Below are 14,416 nucleotides of genomic sequence, written 5' to 3'. Positions count from 1 at the left end.
TTTAATTTGTGGTACTTGAAAGAATTTAAGAGCTTTTTCTTTCCTCCTGCCCTCCTGCCACGCTTAGTAAGAACACTTGCCATATTCTTTTTTTTTTTTTTTTGAGACGGAGTCTTGCTCTGTGCCCCAGGCTGGAGTGCAGTGGCGTGATCTCGGCTCACTGCAAGCTCCGCCTCCCAGGTTCACGCCATTCTCCTGCCTCAGCCTCCTGAGTAGCTGGGACTACAGACACCTGCCACCATGCCCGGCTAATTTTTTTGTATTTTTAGTAGAGACGGGGTTTCACCATTGACAGGATGATCTCGATCTCCTGACCTCGTGATCCGCCTGCCTTGGCCTCCCAAAGTGCTGGGATTACAGGCATGAGCCACCACACCCGGTCACACTTGCCATATTCTAAAATCCTTTTTGGTTTTGTATATTTTCTGCCACTCAATGTATGACTTATCTTTTTGACCATTTATGAACATTCCTTTATTTTTGTCAAAAAACCTTGTCATAAATTGAAAAAAATTATTGCACTTTGTTGCATTTACTTTGTTGCATTCATTGAAAGTAATTTCAGTAGCATTATTTGCTGTCACTCTTACTGAGCAGAACAAAAGTATGACATACATACTTACATGTCGTATTAGTGACCTGTGCAGTTTGGTTTTATGCCCTAACAACCCAGTTTAATGCTTTGTCAGTGACAACATAATTGCCCTGTGTAATGACTTTAGAATGTAAGAAAGTACCCCAAATTTTGTTCATAGTTTATATCTAGACCTAGGTTTTTTTTCTGGTGGGGGGCAGTCAGTGTCTCAGTCCGTCGCCCATCACAGCTCACTGTAGCCTCAATCCCCTGGGCTCAGGTGATCCTCCCACCTCAGCCTCTTAAGTAACTGGAACTACAGGTGTGCACCACCACAGCCAGCTAATTTTTAGTCGAGATAGTGTTTCACCATGTTGGCCAGTCTCAAACTCCTGGGCTCAAGCAATCTTACCGCCTTGGCCTCCCAAAGTGCTGGGATTACAGGCGTGAGTCACTCTGTCCATCCTAGACCTAGTTTTTAACCTGTTTACTCTAACTCCCTCTTAAAACACACAGAATAATTAATTCTAACTACTTATTTCATATTTGTCATAGTCTGTTTGGGCTGCCATAGCAAAATGTCATAGACTAGGTGGCTTAAACAACTGACATTTATCTTCTCACAGTTGTGGAGACTGAAAGCCTAGGTGTGTAGCTGCTTTCTGGTGAGGGCCCTCTTTCTGGCTTGCAGATAGTTGCCACCTTGCTGTGTCCTCACATGGTAGAAACAGAAAGAGCTCTCTGGTGTCTCTTCTTAAAGGACACCAATTCTGTTAGATCAGGGCTCCATCCTTCTGACCTCTAAATGTTTGTGCCTTTCCAAAATTTATATGTTGAAACCTAATTCCAACTGCAGTGGTATGAAGACATGGGGCCTTGGGGAGGTGATTAGGCCATAAAGGCTTTTTCTCATAAATGGGATTGCGCCGTTATGAGAGAAGGCACCATCTTTGAAGCAGAAAGCGAACCCTCACCAGATCCTGAATCCGCTGGAGCCTTGATTTTAGAGTTTCCAGGCTCCAGAATTGTGAGCAGTAAATTTCTGTTGTTTATACATTTTCCAGTCTAAGATATTTTGGTATAGCAACCCTAAATGGACTAAGACAACCTTCATAAATGGCCTATATCTAAACAGTCATACTGGAGGTTAGGGTTTGAACATATAAATTTTGGGGTGAACCGTTTAGCCCATAGCAATGTTCCATGGGGCATAGTTCTTTTTTTCTAAGATTTGTGAAGACACTGACGCACAGTCAGTGTTGTCTGTGATTTTGTGAGGTTTGACCATATTCTTTTAGCTGTTGTCTTTATATGCTAAAGAGTCCCGCCATTCTCCTGCCTCAGCCTCCCGAGTAGCTGGGACTACAGGCGCCTGCCATCATGCCTGGCTGATTTTTTGTATTTTTAGTAGAGATGGGTTTCGCCATATTAGCCGGGATGGTCTCTATCTCCTGACCTTGTGATCCGCTTGCCTCGGCCTCCCAAAGTGCTGGGATTACAGGCGTGAGCCACCATGCCCAGGGAGTCCTACTATTTTTAGTTTTCCATATGTAAAAACCCAGTCATGTTAGCTGCCCTTTTTGATTATTCTTTGTTCATTTATATCGCTCTTAAAGTGGTGAGAATTACATATTTCAGATAAGGATTTTATTTCATATTGAATTGATTAATCATTTTTTTTTTTTTTTCCCCCGAGACAGAGTCTTGCTCTGTCGCCCAGGCTGGGGTGCAGTGGCCGGATCTCAGCTCACTGCAAGCTGTGCCTCCCGGGTTTACGCCATTCTCCTGCCTCAGCCTCCTGAGTAGCTGGGACTACAGACGCCCGCCACCTCGCCCGGCTAGTTTTTTGTATTTTTTAGTAGAGATGGGGTTTCACCGTGTTAGCCAGGAGGTTAATCTTTTGTAATTGTTTTCAGTATTCTTTTTTAACATGGAAAGCCTGTTTAGTGGTTATGTAATACCTTCGAATTCTTGTTTTTGATGTTGTTATTATTCTGATATGTGCGTACCCAAGCTTATTTATTTGTACTGATATTCAAATGGAGATAAAATTTTCTTACAAAGATTCTGGTTCTAAAAAAGTCATGTTAAAGAAACAGATTTCACCTCTTCCTCTTTGAATGACAAAGCCACCAGGAGAGTGGAAAACAAATGCAAAACTTCTTTATTGTCAAATGTAGGAAATATTAGTAAATCTGAATCGTAATCTGTGGTGAAGGGCTGCCAAATACAGTGAAAATCACGCGTGAGTGTGGGAAGATTCTGAGATGGGATGCTTGTGGCTAGCAGATCATAGGCAAAGCTGGTAGAACTCAGATCTCCAAATCAAAGGAGATGGATGTGCAGGCCTATGGCAAGAGTTTTACAGGATCCAGTTTGGAACACAGGAAGGAGGAATTAGAGATCAATCAGATTTGCAGGGAGAAAGCGTCTCAAAGAGTGAAAAAGCCTTGTTCATGTGCATTCTGGTGGAAGGAAAGGCACCCGCTGTGGGAAAGGCACTAAGTGTTACCTACATGCTCTAGGGCAAAAACTTTAAACTGTTAGGGAGGGATTACAAACTCTTAATAATCCTGCGACAAAGATACAGACCTATTATACCCGCAAAATAGAATAGAAGGGAAAATAAGCCCTCTGTACCTTGGGAGAGGGATAGGAATACATACTGTAGCATTATGGATTCCCTGCAGTTGAGGTTGAGGGACAGGTAGGATCACTGAGAAGTTCTCACCCTCTAGACCCAGGGGCAAAGAGCCTCCAAGACTGTGGCTGAATCTCAGGGAGTACTCTCCCCTACCTGTTCCTCACCACCAAGTTAGAGTGTTGAAAAATGCGGTCTGTTGTATGGGAGAGGCAAGAGCATGGAAAGAGATGGTCTCTGAGGTGCAGTCACCAACAAAAGACCTAAATCTGAGGGTGGAACAGCAGACATTGAGATAAAAAGAAAAACCCTTTGGCAAATGAGCTATACCCTAAATCCTAGATAATACTAGAGGAATTTGGAGCCTGTGGTGTACTTGTGAATGCACCATAGCAACAATAAAACACAAATCCAGCTTCACTTCCGACTAGATTAACTTAACTTTCTCTCTCAAACTAAAGGCCTAAGAAAGGAAGAAACATGCCCATTTCCAGGCATAAATACTATTTGCCTCAGTCTTGACTGTTCTATACATAATGTCTGACTTCCAACCAAATGTTATGGGGCACATAAAGAAACAAGAGACAAACAGCAAAGTGTCAAAAGACAAAGCAATCAACAGAACTAGACTCATATGACCTAGATGTTGGAATTTTAAAACTGTGATTAACATGTTAAAAGCTCTAGCAGAATAGGTGGAGAACATGCATGAACAGAAAAGGAATTCCTGCAGACGTGGAAGGTATTAGAAAAAATGAAATAGAAATAATAGAAATGAAAAATGTGATAACAAAGTTGAATGCCTTTGGTAGGCTCACCAGTAGATTAACTGAGGAAAAGATCCGTGAACTTGAAGACAGATCATTAGAAATAGCCCAGATTGAAATACAAAGAGAAAAAAAGAGTGGGAATTTAAAAGAGACCACAGCAACCAACAGTGTGAGATAATATCAAAAAGTGTAATATATTTGTAATTGGAATCTCAGAAGGAAAAAGAGCGAGGAAAAGATATTTGATGAGATGGACAATTTTCCAAAGAAAAGAAAGATACTATACCACAGATCCAAGAAACTCAGAGAATGCAAACAGAATAATTACTAAACAAATAAAACCTGCCCAGACACATCACATTCAGACTACTGAGAACCAAAGAGAAAGAGGAAAATTCTTTTCAGACACTATGCAACCCAGATAGTTGGGTAAGATTTTTAAGATGTTGAAAGAAAAAACTTAACCTGAAATTCTATATCTAGCAAAAATTTCATCCAAAAGTGAAGGAGAAATAAAGACTTTTTAAAGGAAAACAGAAAGTAAGGGAATTTATTACCAGGAGACCTGCACTACAAAAAACAGTAAGGAAACTTCTTAAGACAGAAGGAATTTGATATAAGACAGAAACTTGGATCTACACAAAGAATTATGGGAGTGGTATAAATGTAGATAGATACAAAGTTCATTTTTTCTTAATTTCAGTATCTCTAAAAGATAACTTTGAAGCAAAACTAGTAGAAATTTACTGTGTGTGTATAGCATATGTAACTGTAATAACACAAATGATGGAAAAGAGAATTGGGAGTATACCATTCTAAGATCTTTATATAACATGTGAGGTGGTAAAATGTCATTTGTAAGTAGACTGTAATTAAAGATGCATATTGAAAACCTTTCGGCAACCACTACATTAAAAAAAAATTGTAATATATACATAAAATTTGCCATTTTAATACTTTTAAAAATTATTTATTTATTTTTATAGACAGGATCTTATAAAAGTAAGACCCTGCCCAGGCTGGCATGTAGTGGTGCAATCATAGCTTATTGTAACCTTGAACCCCTAGGCTCAAGCAATCCTCCCACCCCAGCATCCTGAGCAGATAGGACTACAGGCATGCACCACCATGCCTGGCTAATTTTTTTTTTTTTTTTGTAGAGACAGGGTCTCACTGTGCTGCCCAGGCTGGTCTCAAACCCTTGGGCTCAAGCAGTCCTCCTGCATTGACCTCCCAAAGTTCTGAGATTACAAGTGTGAGCAACTGTACCTGACCTCATATTAATAATTTTAAGTGCATAGTTCAGTGACATTAATTACATTTACAATGTTGTACATCCATCAACAGAACTTTTTTTTCTCATCTCAAGTAGAAACTGTATACACTAAATACTTTCTATTCTGTCCTTCCCTGACACCCCGGTAACCTCTCTTCTTTCTGTGTACCTCACATAAGAATTGTGTAATATTTGTTCTTTTTTGTCTGTCTTGTTTAACTTAACACTGTGCTCTTAACATGTTTTCTATTTTCTTTTTAGTGGTTGCCCTTGAGTTTGCAGTGTACATTTACAACTAATCCAAGTCCTCTTTCAAGTAACACTATACCACTTCACAGGTAGTGCAAGTAGCTTATACCAAAGTATTACCAATTCCTCCCTCATGTCTCTTATAACATTGCTGTCATTCATTAATTTATAAGCTATAATATTCATAAGCTATGATCACCAAATACTTTGTTGCTATTATTATTTTGAACAAGCAATTATCTGATAGTTCAATTCAGAATAAGAAAAATTAGACTGGGCACAGTGGCTCATGCCTGTAATCCCAGCACTTTGGGAGGCCATGGTGGGAAGATTGTTGGAGCCCAGGAGTTCGACACCAGGCTGATCAATGTAGTGAGACCCTGTCTCTACAAAAAATTTAAAAATTACCTGGGCGTGGTGGCATGTACTACAAGTCCTAGCTACTAGAGAGGCTGAAGTGGGAGGATCGCTTGACTCCTGGAGGCTGAGGTTGCAGTGAGCTATGATTGTGCCACTGCACTCCATCCTGGCGACAGTAGATTCAGTCTCAAAAAAAAAAAAGTAAAAAGAAAAATTAAAGATTCTATTTTACCTTCTTTTATTTCTTTTCTGATGTGCTTCCTTTTTTTATGTAGATCTGAGTTTCTGCCTGATATAATTTTCCTTCTTTGTAAAGAATTGGGCCAGGTGCGGTGGCTCATGCCTGTAATGCCAGCACTCTGGGAGGCTGTGGTGGGCGGATCACCTGAGGTCAGAAGTTCGAGACCAGCCTGGCCAACATGATGAAACTCCTTCTCTACTAAAACTACAAAAATTAGCCAGCCATGGTGGCAAGCACCTGTAATCCCAGCTACTCGGGAGACTGAGGCAGGAGAATCGCTTGAACCCAGGAGGCGGAGGTTGCAGTGAGCCAAAATTGTGCCATTGCACTCCAGCCTGGGCAACAAGAGCAAAATGCCATCTCAAAAAAAAAAAAAATAATAATAATAATTTATTTTAATATTTCTTGTAAGGCAGGTCTACTAGTGACAGAATCCCTTAATTTTTGTTTGCCTGAGAAAATCTTTAGTACTTTTTAAGGATAATTTTGCTTGATACACAGTTCTAAATTAGTGGCTGTTTGCTTTAAATGCCTTAAGTATTTCACTCCTCTCTGTCCTTGCCTGCATATGGTTTCTGAGGAAGAAAAAAAAAAAAAAAGAGTGTTAGAGAAGGAATGTGTGTGGTTTTTTTTGTTTTGAAGAAGGAATTTTAAAATGCAAAAGAAAACCTTTGATTTTTTTTTTTCTTCTTCTCCTTTTTGTTTTTAATTTTTTTTAGAGATAAGAGTCTTGCTCTGTTGCCCAGACTGGAGTGCAGTGGTGTGATCCTAGCTCACTGCAGCAGGCTCAAGCAATCCTTTTGCCTCAGCCTCCAGAGTAGCTGAGACTACAGATGCCCACCACCATGCTTAACTAACTTAAAAATATATATATTTTTTGGTAGAGATGGGTCTTACTACGTTGCCCAGGCTGGTCTTGAACTCCTGGCCTCAAGTGAACCTCCTGCCTTGGCCTCCCAAAATGTTGGGATTATGGCATGAGCCACCATGCCTGTCCCAATATTTCTTATTCTTTATTGAGGGAACATGTAACAGTTTATTCAAAATAATGATAGAAGCCAGGCACGGTGGCTCATGGCTGTAATCCCAGCATTTTGGGGGGCCATGGCGGGAGGATCACCTGAGGTCAGGAGTTCAAGACCAGCCTGGCTAACATGGTGAAACCTCGTCTCTACAAAAATACAAAAATTAGACAAGGATGATGGTGAGTGCCTGTAATTCCAGCTGCTTGGGAGGCTGAGGCAGGAGAATTGCTTGAACCTGGGAGGCGGAGGTTGCAGTGAGCTGAGATTGCACCATTGCACTCCAGCTTGGGTGACAGAGCGAGACTGCATCTCAAAAAACAAACAAAAAAAAGTAATGACAGCAACAATTTATTTGATTATGTATGCTTATGTATAAATATGTGCTAAGGCATGCTTATCTATATAAATGGTAGCAATGATACAGGGGAAGAAATGGCAGAATTAGAATTGTTATTATAAGGGTTTTTTTAAAATCACCAAGTGGATTTGCATTAGTTTAAATGTATATTGTAAGCTCTAGGGCAACTACTAAAAACAGTTAGAAAAATATAATATGCTAAGAAGGCAAAGCAGAATATTATAAAATGCTTATTTAAAACCACAGAAGGCAGATAAAGAGTGGAAGACAAAATAGAAACAAAGAACAAGGCAACAAATAGAAAACACTAACATATGTGGTAGATATTAATCCAACTATATCAGTAATCACTTTGAACGTCAGTGGTCTAAATGCACTGTTAAAAAGACGGAGATTATCAGAGTGGATCAAAAAATATGCCCCAACTATATGTTGTTTATAATAAAAGCACTTTAAATATAAAGAGACATATAGGTTACAAGTAAATGGATGGAGAAAGATACACCGTGCTAACACTAACAAAAAAAAAAAAAGAGTAGGCCGGGCGCGGTGGCTCACACCTGTAATCCCAGCACTTTGGGAGGCCGAGACGGGCGGATCACGAGGTCAGGAGATCGAGACCATCCTGGCTAACACAGTGAAACCCCGTCTCTACTAATAATACAAAAAAATTAGCCAGGCGTGGTGGCGGGCGCCTGTAGTCCCAGCTACTCAGGAGGCTGAGACAGGACAACATCATGAACCCAGGAGGCCGAGCTTGCAGTGAGCTGAGATCACGCCACTGCACTCCAGCCTGGGCAACAGAGCGAGACTCTGTCTCAAAAACAAACAAAAAAAAGAGTAGGTAGCTATATTAATGTCAGACAGAGCTGACTTCAAAGCAAGGAAAGTTATCAGGGATAAAGAAAAACGTTATGCCTATAATCCCAGCACTTTGGGAGGCCAAGGTGGGTGGATCATCTGAGGTTGAGAGTTCGAGACCAGCCTGACCAACATGGAGAAACCCCGTCTCTACTGAAAATACAAAATTAGCTGGGTGTGGTGGCTCATGCCTGTAATCCCAGCTACTCAGGAAGGCTGAGGCAGGAGAATTGCTTGAATCCGGGAGGTGGAGGTTGCGGTGAGCTGAGATCACGCCACTGCACTCCAGCCTGGGCAACAAGAGCGAAATTCGGTCTCAAAAAAAAAGGACATTACATAATAATAAAGGGGTCAGTTCTTCAAGAAGACATAATAGTCCTTAAAATGTATGCACCTAACAACAGAATGTAAAAATACATGAATAAAAAACCCGGTAGAACTGCGAGGAGAAACAAATGGATTCAACATTATTAGTCGGAAAATTCAACACTCTCCTATCAAAAATGGACAGATCCAGCAGGCAGAAAATCAGTAAGGACATTGTTGAGCTCTGCAACACCATCAATCAACTGAATATAATGGACATCTATAGACTCGTTCAACAACAGCAGAAGACACATTCTTCTAAAGCTCACATGGAACATTCACAAAGATAGACCACACTCTGGCCCATAAAGCACACCTTAACAAATTTAAAATAATAGAAATCATACAGTGTGCTCTCAGACCACAGTGAAATTAAACTAGAAATCAATAACAGAAAGATAGCTGGAAAGTCCCTAGTTACTTAGAGATTAAACAACACGCTTGTAAATAACACATGGATAAAGGAAGCAATCTCAGGGGAAACTTTGAAATATTTGGAACTAAATGAAAATACAGTAACATCAAAAACGTAAAATGTCTAGGATTAAATGTAAAAAAAATTGCAAGGAGGCTGGGTGCAGTGGCTCACACCTGTAATCCCAGCACTTTGGGAGGCCAAGGTGGGAGAATTTGCTTGAGTCCAGGAATGCAAGACCAGCCTGGGCAATATAGTGCGACCTTTTCTACAAAAAAAAAAAAATTAAAAACTAGCCAGGCATGGTGGAGCACACCTGTAATCCTAGTTACATCAGAGGCTGGGGCAGGGGGATCCTTTGAGCCCAGGAGACAGAGGTGCAGTGACCCAAGATTGTGCCGCTGTACTTCAGTCTGGCGGCAGAATGAGAGACCCTGTTTCCAAAAATATTAATAATAATTGTAAGGAAACTCCAATTCATTACTGATGTAAAATAAAGACCTTTATACATGAATGGATACGCCTTGTTCATGTAATGAGAGAGTCATTATTGGAAAGATCCCTCACTAGATCTGTAGATTTACTGCAAACAAATTAAATTCCAAGAAATACATATATATATAATGTTAGGTAGAAATTGACAAACTGATTCTGATTTTTATATGGATGTATCATGGATCAAGCATAGCCAGACACACCTAAGGAGTAAGACAAAATGAGAAGACTTGCTATGCTGGATACCGAGTTTAATTAGGATAGCATAGTGCTCCTCTAAGGAAAAGTAAATCAGACACAGATCCACTTTTGTAGGCACACTTGATTTCTTACAAAGGTGATGACTTATAGTGGTCAAGAAAAGTGCTGGTTTAATTGTATACACATGTTGAAACAAATAAACCCTTACCCATATTTAACTTCGTATTAACTTCATTAATTCCAGGTGGATGTTAGTTTTAACTATGATAGGCTTACACATAATAATATAGTTTGTTGTATTTATGACCTTTAAGGATAGGAGAAGATTTGTTTAACAATACAGAAAAAGCGGCTGGGTGCAGTGTCTCATGCCTGTAATCCCAGCACTTCGGGAGGCCGAGGCAGGCAGATTGCTTGAGGTCAGGAGTTCTGAGACCAGCCTAGACAACATGGTGAAACCCCATCTCTACTAAAAATACAAAACAGCCGGGCATGGTGGTGCACGCCTGTAGTCCCAACTACTCAGGAGACAGAGGCAGGAGAATCACTTGAGCCCGGGAGGCAGAGGTTGCAGTGAGCTGATATCGCGCCACTGCACTCCAGCCTGGGCGGCAGAAGGAGATTCTGTCTCAGGGAAAAAAAACAAAAACAAAAAAACCCCAAAAAATGTATATACATAGAAAAAGCACTACTTTTTAAGGAAAAATATTGATAAATTAGACTACAATAAATTTAAGAGCTTCTGTTTATCAAAAGACATCATAGTGAAAATGAGAAAAATATTTGCAACACAAACAACTGTCAGTGAACTGATGTCCACAATATAGAATTTAAAAATGGGTAAGGAACTTAAGCATTTCCCAGAAGAAGAAATCTAAATGACTAATAAATATAAAGGTTATCAACTTAATAATCAGATAATGCAAATTAAAATTACAATAAGATACATGACACACCTTCCAAAATGGTTAAAAGTGAAAAAGGGGGCTGGGCGTGGTGGCTCACGCCTGTAATCCCAGCACTTTGGGAGACCAAGGCGGGCGGATCACAAGGTCAGGAGATCGAGACCATGTTGGCTGACATGGTGAAACCCCGTCTCTGCTAAAAATACAAAAAATTGGCCGGGCGCGGTGGCTCAAGCCTGTAATCCCAGCACTTTGGGAGGCCGAGACGGGCGGATCACGAGGTCAGAAGATCGAGACCATCCTGGCTAACACGGTGAAACCCCGTCTCTACTAAAAAATACAAAAAACTAGCCGGGCGCGGTGGCGGGCGCCTGTAGTCCCAACTACTCGGGAGGCTGAGGCAGGAGAATGGTGTGAACCCGGGAGGCGGAGCTTGCAGTGAGCTGAGATCCGGCCACTGCACTCCAGCCTGGGCGGCAGAGCGAGACTCCGTCTCAAAAAAAAAAAAAAAACAAAACAAAAAATTAGCCAGGCGTGGTGGTGGGCTCCTGTAGTCCCAGCTACTCGGGAGGCTGAGGCAGGAGAATGGCATGAACCTGGGAGGCAGAGCTTGCAGTGAGCCAAGATCACGCCACTGCACTCCAGCCTGGGCAACAGAGCGAGACTCCGTCTCAAAAGAAAAAAAAAATGTGAAAAAGACTGAAAATACAAAAATGTTGGTTAGAATGGAGCAAAAGGTGCCAGGCATTGTGACTCAAGCCTGTAATCCCAGCACTTTAGGAGGCTGAGGCAGGTGGATTGCTTGAGGCCAAGAGTTTGAGACCAGCCTGGCCAATATGGTGAAACCTTGTTGCTACAAAAAATACAAAAATCAACCAGGTGTGGTGGCCCATGCCTGTGGTCCTAGCTACTTGGGAGGCTGAGGAATGAGAATCACTTGAACCTGAAAGGTGGAGTTTGCAGTGAGCCGAGCTCACTCCACTGCAGTCCAGCCTGGGTGACAGAGCAAGACTCTTTGTATCAAAAAAAAAAAAAAAAAAAAAAAAGAATGGAGCAAAAGGATTTATCATATGCTATTCGGAAACTAAATTGGTACAACTACTTTGGAAAACAGTTTGGTTATCTATTTTAGAAATTCAAGTCTCTATGTACCAAGAGACAAGCAAAAATGTTTATGGCATCATTATTTGTAGCTTCCCAAAACTGTGAACTGCCCAAATACCTAGTAACTAGTAGAAGTGGACTGAATAGATTGTGATGTATTCATATAAGTAATGTTCGACAAGAGAAGCTCCACTCAAAAAATATTCATACTGCATAATTTAATTAACATAGTGTGGAAACATAGTCGATATTAACCATAGTGTTTAGGATAGTGATAGAACAGGTAGTGACTAGCGGGGGAAGACTTTTACACAGAATGTGAGACTTTCCGTCTCTGGCTGTCTCTAGGATTCCACTTGCATTTTCCAGTGACTGTGGTTGCCATATTGCATTTATTTGTCATGTCTTCATAGTCTCCTCTGGTATATGACAGTTCGTCGTTCTTTCTTTGTCTTTCATGGACTTGACATTTTTGATGAGCCTATATTGCATGTCAATTATTTGTGGAATATTCCTCAATTTGGATTTGTTTTTTTCTCATGATTGGATTGAATTTGTGCAGATTTGGCAATAATGTTGTAGGAATGATATTGTAGTTATCTTGTATGAAATCAGAGATACATGATATTGATGCAAACTTTGGTTAGTTACATGACATCTGCCAGATTTTTTCACTGTAATATTGCTGTTTTCCCCTTTAAAGTTAACAAGAATCTTACTGGGAGAACCTTTGAGATTTTGCGGATACCCTGTTTCTCATCATAGTATTTTAGAATCCATCAATAATTCTTGCCTGCAATGTTTATCTCTTTTATTTTATTTTTATTTTTTTAATCTTCCTTTCGTTTCCTTTCGTTTCCTTTCGTTTCCTTTCCCTTCCTTTCCTTTCCTTTCCCTTCCTTTCCTTTCCTTTCCTTTCCTTTCCTTTCCTTTCCTTTCCTTTCCTTTCCTTTCCTTTCCTTTCGTTTCCTTTCCTTTCCTTTCCTTTCCTTTCCTTTCCTTTTCCTTTTCCTTTTCCTTTTCCTTTTCCCTTTCCTTTTCCCTTTCCCTTTCCTTTTCCCTTTCCCTTTCCTTTTCCCTTTCCCTTTCCTTTTCCCTTTCCTTTTCCCTTTCCTTTTCCCTTTCCTTTTCCCTTTCCTTTCCTTGTTCCTTTCCTTGTTCCTTTCCTTGTTCCTTTCCTTGTTCCTTTCCTTTCCTTGTTCCTTTCCTTGTTCCTTTCCTTGTTCCTTTCCGTTCCGTTCTGCCACCACGCCCGGCTAATTTTTTTTGTATGTTTAGTAGAGATAGGGTTTCACTGTGTTAGCCAGGATGGTCTCGATCTCCTGACCTTGTGATCCACCTGCCTCGGCCTCCCAAAGTGCTGGGATTACAGGCATGAGCCACTGCGCCCGGCTCCTGCAATGTTTATCTCTGTGGTGTTTGTCTACTAGTAATTTTCTATTTCTATCTTTTTTTTCCCCAATATTTATTAACTGGTTTTCTACTCTAAGGAAGATCTGTTCCCTCTCCCCTGTTTATTTATATCAGTGTGGACTCATGGATACTTATTTAAATCTATTAGTTATAATGCATTACTCTCACTATTTATTTTATTGCTCAAATTGTCCCACATGTAGCCAGTGAGATCCTTCTAGTTGTCTTGTATGTTCCTTCAACGTACTCCCATTTTTTGATCATTTCCTTACTTTCTGGCATCACAAGATATTCCAGGCTCTAATTGTATTTTTCCTATCTCAGAATCAGAATAAGGTTTTTTTTCCTTGAAGTCCTTGTTTGTTTGTTTTTTTATTGGAAGATGGTATTTAAAAATAAAAAATTTGGGCCAGGCACAGTGGTTCATGACTCATTTCAGCACTTTGGGAGGCCAATATGGGCAGATTGCTTGAGTTCGGGAGTTTGAGACCAGCCTGGGCAACATGACAATACCCTGTCTCTACAGAAAATACAAAAAGTAGCCAGGCATGTTGGCACACATCTGTGGTCTCAGCTACTCAGGAGGCTGAGGTGGGAGGATGACTTGAGGTTGCAGTGAGCCGAGATTGCACCACTACACTTTAGCGTGGGTGACAGAGCCAGTCCCTGTCTAAAAAAATGAAAAAGAGGCCGGGCGTGGTGGCTCATGCCTGTAATCCCAGCACTTTGGGAGGCTGAGATGGGTGGATCACCTGAGGTCAGTAGTTCAGATCAGCCTGGCCAACATGGTGAAACCCCGTCTCTACTAAAAATACAAAAAATTAGCTGGGCCTGGTGGCGGGCGCCTGTAATCCTAGCTGCTTGGGAGGCTGAGGCAGGAAAATCACTTGTACCCAGGAGGCAGAGCTTGTAGTGAGCTGAGATCGCGCCACTGCACTCCAGCCTGGGCAACCAGAGCAAAACTTTGTCTCAAAAATAAAAAAGAAAAGAAATAAATCAAAATTTGTACACTATATTTGCTTATTGTGACTAGCTGTCATTTTTGTAGTCCCTCTTAATTGACAGAGTTGGGAAAAACATGTGTATGGTTGTCTCTATCTCTGTTATTCGTTCATTTCTTTATCCATTCATCCATCTATCTATCTGCCTGTCTGTCTCTATC

The 14,416-nt window shown here is 40.8% G+C and overlaps 1 protein-coding gene across 7 annotated transcripts in view; it reads left to right on the top strand.

Moving 5' to 3' along the window:
- Positions 1–14,416, top strand: part of LOC105480565 (Scm like with four mbt domains 1) — a 150,043-nt gene that overhangs the window by 98,730 nt on the left and 36,897 nt on the right. The window lies entirely within an intron of this gene.

The sequence above is a fragment of the Macaca nemestrina genome, chromosome 2 (assembly GCF_043159975.1).
Source record: "Macaca nemestrina isolate mMacNem1 chromosome 2, mMacNem.hap1, whole genome shotgun sequence".
Classification (NCBI taxonomy): domain Eukaryota; kingdom Metazoa; phylum Chordata; class Mammalia; order Primates; family Cercopithecidae; genus Macaca; species Macaca nemestrina.
The sequence above is the reverse complement of the archived record's forward strand: the minus strand, read 5'-3'. Positions and strand labels throughout refer to the sequence as shown.